This window comes from Caenorhabditis remanei, chromosome V, assembly GCF_010183535.1.
Source record: "Caenorhabditis remanei strain PX506 chromosome V, whole genome shotgun sequence".
Classification (NCBI taxonomy): Eukaryota; Metazoa; Nematoda; class Chromadorea; order Rhabditida; family Rhabditidae; genus Caenorhabditis; species Caenorhabditis remanei.
In genome coordinates, this window is record NC_071332.1 from 1,420,755 (window position 1) to 1,434,927 (window position 14,173).

Sequence of the window (14,173 nt, forward strand, 5' to 3'; positions counted from 1 at the left end):
GCCGTCGGCAGCGCATGTTTCTGTTTGGAATCCGCCGAAGTGCATCTCTGGGGTGTCGTGGCTGGGGTGGAGATGGTACCGCCGAGTGGATTGAAGTGGACGTGAGTCAACGTGTTGCTTCGGAATAGCGGGTGGTATCTCATCTCTTTTTCTGGAAAAGTATAAAAATAAGGATCCGCTTACACATGTATGATTGTAGGGGGTCAAACATGAAGTGTTTCCGTCGCGAAATGACAAAAACCTTGAAAATGACTGGTGGCCGAAAAAATGCAAAAATTCGGCCACGTGATTTTTTGTCAATTTTGTCACTTTTAGCTGTTTTTCGACATTTCTAGCAAGAAATCGACGTAAGTAACATTTTTTCAGAATAAAATCGTAAAAAATCTCAAAAAACCCGCAGAAACGAGCGGTGGCCTAGAAAATGGAAAAGTTCGGCCACCACATTTTTTGGTGATATTTTTCTATATTTTTGTTATTTTTCTGTTTATTCGGTGAAAAACTTTTGAAACGTCCATATATATAGAATATAACATGTTGGTGGCCTAGAAAAAATGTTCGGCCACGCGATTTTTTGTCGATTTTTTCTCATTTTCGCAAAGAATAGTGTCAAAAACGTAATTTTGTCAGACTCCAGTCTTTTTTTTTTCGTTTTTTTTTTTCATCAAAGAAGACTAGTGGCCTAGTACAGGGTGCGGCAGAATTACCCGCACAAGCTCTAAGTGCTATATCTAAAAAATGAAAAGTCAGAAAACCATGGGAATCAACAAAAAGTTTATTCATAATCATAACAACAATTATCAACTAATCTTGTTCCATCCGACCTCCTCTTTTTTCGATGACAGCACGAAGACGTCTAGGGTAGGCATCGATGGTTGCACGCAGGTAATCTGGCGACAAAGCGTCCCATTCCTTGACTAGGGTTTTCTTCAGGGCCTCGATACTTGAGTGGGGTTTAGCGTTGACCTTGTTTTGCAAAACCCCCAGATGGAATAGTCCAAAGGATTGAGGTCTGGCGAGGACGGAGGCCATTCGTCCTTCGGTATGAATGCAGGCAAATGGGTTTCACACCACTGTTGCGACAACTTGGCTGTGTGTGCGGGAGCACCGTCTTGTTAGAACTCTCAGTGACGTCCATTGAAGTGCTTCAGAACCCAGGGAAGAAATGTCTTTTTTAAAATCTGCGAAATGTTGACTTTTTGTTGATTTTGACTCCTTGATCAACAAAAAGCAATGGTGACTTGCCATCAGCACACACTGCTCCAAAAACCATCACACTAGCGGGGTGAGAGCCTTGATGAATCGCCTTTCCGTTGGCAAAATCTTCCTCAGATGTCTCAGCAAGTACTCGATGATTTTGAGGATTGAATTCAGCCCGTACCGTGAACAGCTTCTCGTCAAAGAACACTGTAACCAAGTGTTCACCATTGAGCGTGCGCTGAAGGAGCTTTTTCGATCTTTCGAGCCGTTTCTTGGTTGTAGCTTCCGAGAGAATGGCCGCTTTTCTTTCACGATAACAGATAAGCTTCAGCTTGTCTTTGACAATCCTTCCCAACAAACGCCGACTAATTTTCATACCTTTCGCCATCTTTCTGATGCTCCGATGTGCGATTCTTCCGATTCCCTGGTTCACAGCTTTGATCCGATCTGGAGTGACAACAGTTGCTTTTCTCCCTCTCCCACGTCTATCCAAGAACGTGCCGAGCTTTTTGAAACGAGAAATCAAGTCATACACGGTTTTACTTAGGACTACGAGCCGTTTAATGATGTCAACCGGTAGGACTCCTTCTTTGAAAAGGTTCAAAATGGAAGAGCGATGTCTACTCGGCGGTGCCATTTACTTAAAACAAAACCGATCGATCTGAATTTTGGCAGACTGATAAAAAATAATGTAATTAACAAAAATTTAAATAATACGCGAACCAGAATTGCACCAATCGCCTTGCTTTACGTCGTCAAACTTTTGTGCGGGTAATTCTGCCGCACCCTGTAAATGCAAAAACTCAGCCACCAAATGATTTTTCATGGCCGAGCTTTTGCATTTTCTCAGCCACCACTTACCATCATCACTCTCACTAGCAGACACATTATCCGCCAGCTTCCTTTCCAACTCCAATTTCACTTTATACGGTGACGAGTAGCTGAGCAAAGTGACCGCATCCTCATAGACCATATTCTCAAAATTGATAGTCAACGACTTGATTTTGTCTCCAACCAGAATATTCCCACACTGCTCGGCGATACCCTTGGAAATGATTTCCTTGACGAAAATTCCCTCATTCATATTTCCCTGAATATTGAATCCGAGTCCTCCAATGTCTGCTCCACGTAGTTGGACACCAACTTTCCCCTCGACTTCATTCAAAAACTCCATGGAATACGCTTTTTGGGTTCCCGTGTCCTCCATCTTCCGCTTCAATTTAAACGAGTCGATCATTGTCATTTTGTCTTTATTGATTGATTTTGGTGCGTCGCATCCTTTGTCTTCCACGTCGCAAGCGTCATTGGCGTAGGCAGATTTTTCATCGGTTTCACGGAGGGTGCCTGGGGAATAAGGAAATTAGATATTATTTCAAAATTATATGGGTTTTGTAGACCAGAATAAACCCTCTATTTTTGTAGTTGACAACTTTTTAATAGCTGTTCACGTTTTTGAGATACGCGTCATCAATGATGGCCGTCTGGCTCAGAGAGTGATTCCACAAAGAAAAATTGACTGAGCGCCACTAAGATCCAACTTGTCCAAATTTATATTGGTTGTACAGATCAAGTTGAGGGATTCATCTTTGCAGTTGAAAGTTTTTTGATAGCTCTTCTAGGTTTTGAGATACGCGTCGTTGAAGTTAGGCGCCTGCCCCCCATGAGAGAGTGGAGGGCGCAGAGAAGCTAGAGTGTCTGACTTCTCTGCGCTCTCTCCCATTCTCGACAAGCCTCGCGGAAACGCTCATAACTCGAGAACATGAGAAGCTATCAAAACGTGGTCAACTACAAAAATAGAGATCTAGATTTGATCTACACAGCTATATAAAAATCAAACAGTTAGACTTAAAGCTGGCTTTGATGCAAGGTGTCAAAGTTGTCCGATTTTTATTCAAAAAATCGGATTTTTAATGTTTTTGTATACAAAAGATAATCATCGAAACCAGAATGTAGATTTGAACCTGAAATCGAGTTTCCAGAAAAAAAATTGGTCAACTTTGAAGAAGTGTCGTCAAGTCTGCTTGAGTTTTTAAACTGCAAGTTTACATGGCTATATAGATCAAATCTAGCGGTATATTTTTGTAGTTGACAAATTTTTGATAGCTCTTCACGCTTTTGAGATATGAGCGTTCAAACATCGCAAGGAAGGAGGCATAGAGAAAGAGGGCGCAGAGAAGTCAGACACTCTAGCTTCTCTGCGCCCTCCTCACTGCTCCAGACGCCTAACTTCAACGGCGCGTATCTCAAAACCGTAAAGGGCTAGCTAAAAACTTCCAACTGCAAAAATGAAGCCCTTAACTTGATTTATACAACTATTATAAATTCGGATTGGAGCCAGGCTCAGAAAATTAAAAAATAGCAAAGAAACTCACTAGATCTTCTATACCAAATATACATAATCATTGCCAACGTGGCGGAGATCAAAAACGCCGCTGCAACACTTCCAAAGATGACTCCAAACAGTTGACCCCGGCTAAGACACGTGTCATCCGCCATTACGGTAGGTACAAGAAAAATGAGCAGAGGTAGTAGTAGACGACCCATCACGATGTTATGTGGAAGGAATCTGAATAGAAAAAAACGTAGAAAAAGTAGAAAAACGAGAGAAAAGGGGTTGCGGTTCGGCGGTTTTCAACGAAGTAGTGTGTGTGACTTTTCGAGATTATTATCGACGCCTAAATCTTTTGTGAAGAAATGGAAATAGAGGGGAGGTGGCGAGGGAGTGCGGGAAAAAAAGAGAAAAAAGGTGAGATGGATGTCAAGTTGAATTGTCTTGGAAGATTGCAAAAAACTTTGATGAATGAGGCAGGAAAAAAAAAATAGAATATAGGTAAATTTTGAGAGCCCGTTACTTTTTGATATTTTTTATGACTATTTTCAAATTTTATACAGTTGCGTAGATCAAGTCTAGAACTTCATTTTTGTAGTGGACACTTTTTTGGTAGCTCCTCTAGTTTTCGAGATATGCGCCTTTAAATGTAGCCTCCAATAACAAGAGATGAGAAGAAAGCGTGCGCAGAGGAGCCAGACACCCTGTCTTCTCTGCGGTCTCTCTTGTTTCCTTATTGTCTAATCATTCCGAATTTTGATTTGTTGTATAGATCAAATTAAGGACTTCATTTTTGTAGTTGTCATCTTTCTGGTAGCTCTTCACGTTTTTGAGATATGCGCCTTTAAAAATTGTCTCCTAAAATGAGAGAGTGCGCACAGAGATGTCAGACACTCTAGCTTCTCTGCGCTGTCTCACTGTTTGGCTGATTCAAATGTATATTTGTTGTATAGACCTAATTAAGAGCTTCATTTTGGTAGATGACAACTTTTTCTAGCTTTCCACGTTTTTGAGATACGCGCCTTCTAAGACAAGCGTTCCCCACCCATCATATCTCAAAAACCTGAAAAGCTAGAATAAAATGATCAACTACAAAAATGTAGACCTTAATAATATCTACATTTTTTTAATTGTCAACTTTTTGATAGCTCTTCACGCTGGTGAGATACACGTCCTTAAAGTAAACTACAAGAGAGTGAGAAATGCAGAGAAGCTAGAGTGTCTGTCTTCTCTGTGTCTCCCTCTCTCTCCCTAAATCAAAGCTTATCAGATCTCCTGAAATTCCGATAAAAGAGAAAGTTTCGAGGAGAATACAGGTGATAGGTCAAATTTAAAGGAAAATGAAATGAACAGATTGCATAAGTGATTGATAAACAATCGCGTAATTCTTATCAATTTGCTTCCAAAGGGACAATTCATAGAAGAATTGAGATGAGTTTAAATACTTGGTCACGGAGGTTTCTAGCCAATACATGTAGCCTGATCGGAGCATGTCTGGAAGTTTCAGAGAGACTAGACTAGAAAAATGATTGAAAATATGAGTAATTGGAGCTTCAGAGCATTGCGAAACAAGTTGAAGAACAACTTTTTGAAATAAGCCAATTTTGAATATACATGAATGGACCTTGTAGATAATTTCAAGAGCTACATTTTTGTAGTTGACAAAATTTTGATAGCTCTTCACGGTTTCGAGATACGCGTCTTCAAAGATTTGGTGCAGAGAAACGAGTCTGCTTCTCTGAGTGTCTCTTCCCTTCTTTTCAGCTGTCTTGCTTCAAACGCTTATTTCTTTAGAACGCAAAGAGCTATCAAAAAGTTGTAAACTAATAAAATATGTGAAATTTTATGCTCTACATTTTTGTAGTTGTCAACTTTTTCATAGCTCTTCACGGTTTCGAGATACGCGCTTTCAAAGGTTGGGTGCCTAAACATGAGCGAGAGGAAAAGAGAGGGGAAGACGCAGAGAAGCGAGAGTGTCTGGCTTCTCTGCGTCTCGCCTCTTCTGTGGCTTGTTGCGAAAATTGTGTATATTTCTGAAATTTAAAGAGGCTAAGAAAAAATTTCAAAAAATCGAGACTCTACCTTCTCTGGGCTCTCTCCGCTCTCTTTCATTTTTTGTGACCCGCCCATCTTTAAAGGCGCGTAACTCAAAAACTGAAAGAGCTATCAAAAAACTGTCAATTACAAAAATGTAGAGTTAGACTTGTTGTATATGTAACATTAAATTGAATCTGGTATAGTGAGACAGTCGGAGATCGTGAGAGAGCGCAGAGAAGCTAGAGTGTCTGACTTCTCTGCACACTGCTTATTTTTGCTGCCTTACTTTAAAGGCGCATAACTCAAAAGTTTGGGTACCAATCAAAAAACTGTCACCTACAAAAGTGGAAAGTTAGACATACTGTATATACTGACAAAATTTCGAACGTTTAGGTTTATACACTAAAAAACTACATGATGTTTAAGTTAGCCTTCAAAAAATGTGGAAATGGAAGTTAAATGTAATCCTTGTAGTAAGAAGACGAAACCACTCGAAAATCGAAAACCACTAAAAGATAATTGTGAGTTTTCCGTTTCATTCTCGTTATTATTACTACTATACTTTGTCACTTTTGAATCATTAGCCCGAAAAACGGAATCAAAACGGAGACGCCCCCAAAAAAACTATACAATGATACACTGAGAGAAAAGATATGTTCATGCAAATGAATATATTCGGAAAGTAAGGGAAGAAACGACCTTGAGTAAGGAAAGCAGCAGGTGGACAACGAAGAAGAAGAGACAGTGATAAATATTCGGTCGAAAAAGGAGGAGAAGGTGTTCCGTGGTTGGGATGAAGACGTGAAAAAGAAGATAGAAGAAGAAGGAGATGAGGATAAGGAGAAGCTGTTGATTTATGATAATGTACATATAAAAGTGTGAGAAACTAGGGAGGCGGACCACATATTGGAATGTTGTATTTATACTAGTGATATCACTAAGAAACTTTGAGGTGGCGCCACGGGGTCAGATGATGTCTCCCTAAAACAAATTTGTATTCATTTTGTAGATCAAGTTAATGGCTTCATTTTTGCAGTTGGAAGTTTTTTGATAGCTCATCACGCTTTCGAGATACGCGCTTTTAAAAATTGATGGAGGGGGAGAGAGAGAGGAGGAGGGCGCAGAGATTCTAGAGTGTCTGGCTTCTCTGCGTCTCTCCCTCTCTTTTCAGGGGCGGCTACCTTTAAAGGCGCATAACTCGAGAACATGAAGAGCTATCAAAAAGTTGTCAACTACAAAAATGGAGATACAGGTTTGATCTACAGATTCGAAAATAATTTTCTCAATTCGGACTAAACCGGACTAAGTTATAAGCTGTCAAAGCTAGGCATTTTTCATTTTATTTAATTTTTGAACGCTCATATCTCAAAAGCGTGAAGAGCTATCAAAAAATTGTCAACTACAAAAATGAAGGTCTAGGTTTGATCTACAAGATGAATGTAAATTTTGAAATATAAAAACAGGGCATAATGCATTTCTTCTCCTTTCGAAAGACTTATTTTGATTGATTGATAAAACTCGTTGAAAACAAAATTGCACGTAGAAAACTGATAAGAACGTGAGAAAAAAAGATTTAAGCCCTGGAAATAAGTGGGCTAAGCTGATTATGACGGGTAAAGTACGTTCAGACATTTCGACGTGAGAGTTTTCGAAAAATTGCTCTAAAATTGGCTAGAATTGAAATGTAATACACTGGTGTGCTCTTAAAAAGAAGAAAAAATAATTTGGGAGTAATGGGAGTCGAACCCTGGATGCGAGAATGGTGGCCGGAAATTCTACCAGTTGAGCCATCCGGGGGCAAAGTGGCGCACGGGTGCTGAGGGCATATAAGAAGGCGGTCGAGCCGCGCGAGAAAAGGAAAATGCGTTTCTCAAATCTGGAAGACTTACAGTACCTACATAGGTATTTCTGATTCTTTATGTTCCAGCGACCATAATCTAAAAGAAAGTCTCCACACAGCATCTGACCTGCAGAAAATTGGAAATCAGAAGCGCCTGGAGAAGCGAGCGGTTGGTCCAAATGTATCAACGAAGCGTGATGAATTCGAAAAGTTCTCTCGGGAATCAAATCCCGGTGAGAGGCCAAAACATTGTGAGAGAATTGCGGATAGAAGAAGAAAGAGATTCCGCGACGCTCTCTGCAGGACGCAATAATCCTATTACACAATCGACCATACATGTTCCAATTTCCCCCCTCCTCCAGATACATATACCTACTTTCCATTGTTGAGGATATGGGGGGGGGGGGGAGGATGAGGGTGATACCTACCTTTCAAAGTTTTTGAGATCAGAAAAAACTTAGGAATCAAAGGTTCCATGGTGACATTTTTGATACCTGGATAATAGGTCTACTTTGAGAGTGCGTCATAGCTTTATGTTTAGAAAGAATGATATGAAATTAGATGGGTTTGATAGATCAAGTCAGGAGCTTCATTTTTGTAGTTGACAGTTTTTCGATAGCTATTTTAGCCTTTGAGATACGCGCCTTCAAAGGAAGATACCATTCATATCTACCTGAAGACATCTTCAATGATTTACCAACTTTGAGATTGCGTCATGGCGATATTTTTAGACATGAAATTAGATGGGTTTGATAGATCAAGTCAAGAGCTTCATTTTTATAGTTGACAATTTTTCAATAGCTCTTCAAGATTTCGAGATACGCGCCGTTGAAGTTAGGCGCCTGGAGCAGTGAGGAGAGGGAGGGGCGCAGAGATGTCAGGTTTCTCTGCGCTCTCTCACTTTTATACACTGTCTCACTGTTTTGAATGTATACAGGTTGCACAGATCAAGTATAGAGCTTTATTTTTGTACTGAACACTTTTTTGATAGCACCGCCCACTTTTGAGATATACGCATTTAAAGAGAGGTACACATTTAGAGCGCGCCCTCCGGGAAGCTCATATCACTTATCTTTGGAGGCTTATATCTCAAAAACTAAAGAAGCTACCAAAAAGTTGTCAACTACAAAAATATAGCCTTATCCTTGATCTACACAACCAATTTAAATTAAATTTGCCTAAAACAATTTGTAGTCCTGTATCAAGCTTCCAAAGTTAGACATCACAAAAAATATGGAGAAACGAGAGTCAGATGTGTTATCATGTTATCATTTCCCTTTTATGGAAACAAATAGGGCAAAGTGCGTTTTCAAAGAATTATTTTGATTGACTGATACTGATAGATTATAAATAATCGGAAAGTGTTCTGAAACAAAAAAAAAGAATACTGATAAGGGAAGTGATAAAAATGGTTTAAGCCTGGGAAGTAGGTGGGCTAAGCTGATTGGATGGGTAAAGTACGTTTTTTTGAAGAAAAAGAAGGTAAAAAGGTTCTAAATTTCAGTTTCAGTTTCAGAGTTTCAGATATCTCAAAACTGCGAATAGCTACCAAAGAATTGTCAACTATAAAAATGAAGATTAAGATTTGAGCTACATTTTTATAGTTTACAACTTTTTGATAGCTATTCACGTTACTGAGATATAAGGCTTCAAATATAAGTGAAGATACAGTTCAGAAAAACCACTATATCTCAAAAACATAAAAAGATATTTAAAAGTTGTTAATTACAAAAATATTCTACTCAACATTTTCTAGAACTTGATATGAAAATCACATTTTTAGCTACAATAGCCACTGTGATAGAAGGCTTCAAAGAAAACAGAGATGCAGAGAAGGCAGACACCCTCGCTTCTCTGCGTCCTCTCTCTCTCACTCAACACCTCTTATCTTTGAAGCGTTATATCTCAAAAGCGTGAATAGCTATCAAAAAATGGTTAACTACAAAAATGAAGATCTAGTTTTGATCTACATAACCAATATAACAAGTCAGACATCGTATAAGAAAGAGAGAGCGCAGAGAAGCGAGAGTGTCTGTTTTCTCTGCGTCCCTCCCCTCCCCAGAACTGGGTGTCTATCTTTAAAGGCGCGTATCTCAGGAACGTGAATAGCTATCAAAAAACTGTCAACTGCAAAAATGAAGTTCTAGACTTGATCTATCGAACCCATTTAATTTCATGTCTAAAAAATTTCGCCATGACGCAATCTCAAAGTTGATAAATCATTGAAGATGTCTTCAGGTAGGTATGAAAGGTATCTTCCTTTGAAGGCGCGTATCTCAAAGGCTAAAATAGCTATCGAAAAACTGTCAACTAAAAAATGAAGACCTATCCTTGATCTATCGAACCCATTTAAATTCATGTCATTCGAGCTAAAAATAAGGTCGTTACGCAATCTCAAAGTAGAGCTATTATCCAGGTACGGGATCTCAATGTCAGAAATGAAAGCATTGTTGTAACGTAAACTGTTAATGTTAACTATGCAGAATGATTAATACTGCCACCTTATTAAATTCAAATTCACACTTCGAGACCAAATCATGAACTGATAGTGTAGACAGTTGTCAACACAAATGATAAATCTGCCCATCATCATAAGGAAACACGAAAAAAAAGGAGGGAGAGAAGGGTGGGTCTTCTCCTTCTCAGAGAGAGACAAACTATCTTCATCTTCCCCTTAGAAACTTGTTGGAAACAAAACATTTGAAGGAAAAAGTGGGGAAGGACAAACGTTCCCCCTCTCATCAATGTTTTCTTATCATAATCTCTCCGTTTTTCGGCAAAAAAGATATGAAGGGGGGAATATGAAAAAACTTGTATTTTTTCATATATGGCAAACTATTTATATAAATCCAATGCGCGATCACTTGCACTATTCCGGCTAGATGGGGATGGGATGACGACGAGTACATTGGGTGTTGATGAGATATATAGGGGGATTTTATGGGTGTTTGATAGAATTGGGGAATTATGGATAGATAGCTAAATAGGCATATGACAGAAGGAGAAAGTTCTGAAATGAGGAGGGCAGGGCTACCAATGCATTCGCGCTCTATTGACAAGAATGGTACATTTTTTTCGCGTCACGGTGAACATTAGAATTCATATAGCCTGGTATAGTATGCACGAATATTCACCATGACGCAAAAATGTACCATTATTATCAATAGAGCGCGGCTGGATTGGCCGTCATCGAGGAACACTTTTGGGATGTGAACCCTGAGAGGGAGATTTAAGTCTCACAACCCACAGTCTCCCAGACTCCGAGTAAGAACTGCAAGGAAATTTTTGATCTACCCTCATGAAACGAAAAATTTGAGAAATTAGCAGGTCTACAAATTTATTTATTTGATTTTTAGCTAAAAGCTCTATGTCAGGAATGAGAAAATTTCAGTTTTAGAATTATTCTGAGAACATTATCCACCCATTCAATCCAAAAAGTCCTGGTTTTATATATTATTTCAGGTCGAAATGGCAATTTTTTATTTTGATTTCGGAAAAATCTACGGGATTTGTTCATTTCTCAACATTATCCAACGAATGATATCTCAAAACGTGCTCCGGAGATTTTTACACATTTCTGTAGGACGGTTTTTTAATTTGTTCATTAGTTTTCGAGAAAAAAACAAAAAATTGAAAAAAATTCGGAATTTGATCGATTTCTCAAAAACTAATGAGCAAATTGAAAAACCGTCCTACACAAATGTGTAAAAATCTCCGGAGCACGTTTTGAGATACAGTACCGCTCAAAAGTATATTAACTTTTTGTTTTTTAATCATAACTTATCTCAAATAGGTCCGATTGAGCTGGAACTTTGGGAAAACATTTATTGTAGAGTTTTTAATATATTTACACAAAATTTGGGTAAAAAATCATGTTCCAAAAGTTTTTTGCACAATTTTCGAAAATCTCAAAAATGCGAAAAAATGGCATATTTTTGTTTAAATGATCAGTGTATCGAAAACAGGTTGTAGAAACAGTGTTTATGATAGTTTTCCGTAAGACATAGTCTACTTCTTCAATTTTTGAGTACTGGTCCGCAATCCTAGGCATGCTTTCCATGTATCCCATTCCGGCAAAGTATGGTGATTGAGACATTTGGAGTTTTGAAGTTCGAACTACTGTAAAGTAGTTTATTTTCGTAGAAAACAGTAGCGGTTTACCCGAAACTGTTCAAAAAACAATAAAGAACAATTTAAAAATAACCCGATTCTGATACAAGCTTTCAATCAGTTTTTGGAGACGCTGAAACGTCAACTAGAGGTTTTCCGGAATGGCAATCTGACACGTTCCGGATCTAAATTTCATAATTATCTGGAACCCTTGTCATCAAAACTTCAGACAATTATTATTTCAGTATCTGTCAATATTTTGAACCATATTCTGAAGCACAAATTTGTTTGAAAGTATGTGCACACTAAAAAATAACTACGCAGTATCCACGTTCTAACTGCAGTTTTTGCCTACAGTATGAAAATATAATAAAACGTGAGTCAATAGGTTTTTAATTGTTATAAATCTATTGAAGTGTTTTTCTGATGTGGAAAACTAAAAAATAATCAGCTAGACACTATTTCTTGAGAAAATAAAGAATTAAAAAATTTTGAGTTTTTTGAAATGCCATTTACTAATTTGCAGAGAATGGCACAACTCTCAATTACAAATTTGTGCTTCAGAATATGGTTCAAAATATTGACAGATACTGAAATAATAATTGTCTGAAGTTTTGATGACAAGGGTTCCAGATAATTATGAAATTTAGATCCGGAACGTGTCAGATTGCCATTCCGGAAAACCTCTAGTTGACGTTTCAGCGTCTCCAAAAACTGATTGAAAGCTTGTATCAGAATCGGGTTATTTTTAAATTGTTCTTTATTGTTTTTTGAACAGTTTCGGGTAAACCGCTACTGTTTTCTACGAAAATAAACTACTTTACAGTAGTTCGAACTTCAAAACTCCAAATGTCTCAATCACCATACTTTGCCGGAATGGGATACATGGAAAGCATGCCTAGGATTGCGGACCAGTACTCAAAAATTGAAGAAGTAGACTATGTCTTACGGAAAACTATCATAAACACTGTTTCTACAACCTGTTTTCGATACACTGATCATTTAAACAAAAATATGCCATTTTTTCGCATTTTTGAGATTTTCGAAAATTGTGCAAAAAACTTTTGGAACATGATTTTTAACTCAAATTTTGTGTAAATATATTAAAAACTCTACAATAAATGTTTTCCCAAAGTTCCAGCTCAATCGGACCTATTTGAGATAAGTTATGATTAAAAAACAAAAAGTTAATATACTTTTGAGCGGTACTGTATCATTCGTTGGATAATGTTGAGAAATGAACAAATCCCGTAGATTTTCCCGAAATCAAAATAAAAAATTGCCATTTCGACCTGAAATAATATATAAAACCAGGACTTTTTGGATTGAATGGGTGGATAATGTTCTCAGAATAATTCTAAAACTGAAATTTTCTCATTCCTGACATAGAGCTTTTAGCTAAAAATCAAATAAATAAATTTGTAGACCTGCTAATTTCTCAAATTTTTCGTTTCATGAGGGTAGATCAAAAATTTCCTTGCAGTTCTTTCTCGGAGTCTGGGAGACTGTGCAACCGTAAACAGTTTTCCTGAAAAAACCAAAAAATTTTTTTTCATATTTTGTCGCACAAATGGTGCATCGATACTCAAGGCGATGCACCATGGTCATTTTTGATAGGAGAGCACATTTTATGTTTGAAATTTGCTTTTTTTACTAAAAAGTTTTATTTCAATTGGTTGGAAATGGAAAAAAAACTTTTTTTTACATTTTTGCTTGAAATTTTTTTTTCCTAAAGTTTGCCACAATATTATTTTTAATTTGTTTTTACCGAATTATTATGAATTCATTTTTATCTGTGCATGGGAAGACCGCGCCGCACTCGCGCGGCGGCCACGCCCACTCCCATTTTAACGCTGCGTTCCATTTTTGAACACTGTCGCAAAAAATGGGCGTGGCCGCCGCGCGAGTGCGGCGCGGTCTTCCCATGCACAGATAAAAATGAATTCATAATAATTTTAGCGCGTTTTGTAGATCAAATCTAGGGCTACATTTTTGTAGGTGACAACTTTTTGATAGCACCGCCCACTTTTTAGATATGCGCCTTTAAAAAGAGGTATCCTTTTAGAGCACGCCCTCCAGGAAGCTCATATCACTTATCTTTGGAGGCTTATATCTCAAAAACTAGAGAAGCTATCAAAAAGTTGTCAACTACAAAAATGTAGCCCTAGATTTGATCTACAAAATCCACTAAAATTCGGTAAAAACAGACAAAAAATGTTGTTGTGGCATCATGGCAAACTTTGGATATTTTCAAGCAGCTTTTTTTTTAATCAAAAAAAAATTTGATTTTTTGCATAATAAACCAATTGAAATGAAATTTTTTCGAATATATTTTTATTTCAAACGCAAAACGAATTATTCTATCAAAAATAACCAAAAAATCGCAAAAAACACTCCAAATGGTGCATCGCCACAATATCGATGCACCATTTGAGTGACAAAATACTAAAAATCGTTTTTTTTTTTCAGGAAAACTGAATTTGATTGACAGTACGTGTCGAAAATACCAAAAAATCGGAAAATTTGAATATTTGGACAAAAAAAAATGAATAAAAATGCAAATGATGTGATAAAATACGAAAACGGTGGTTTTTGAGCATTTAAAATAAAATAAAAACATCAAAAATGGAAAAAAAAATTCGGAATTTCTTCTAATTCTG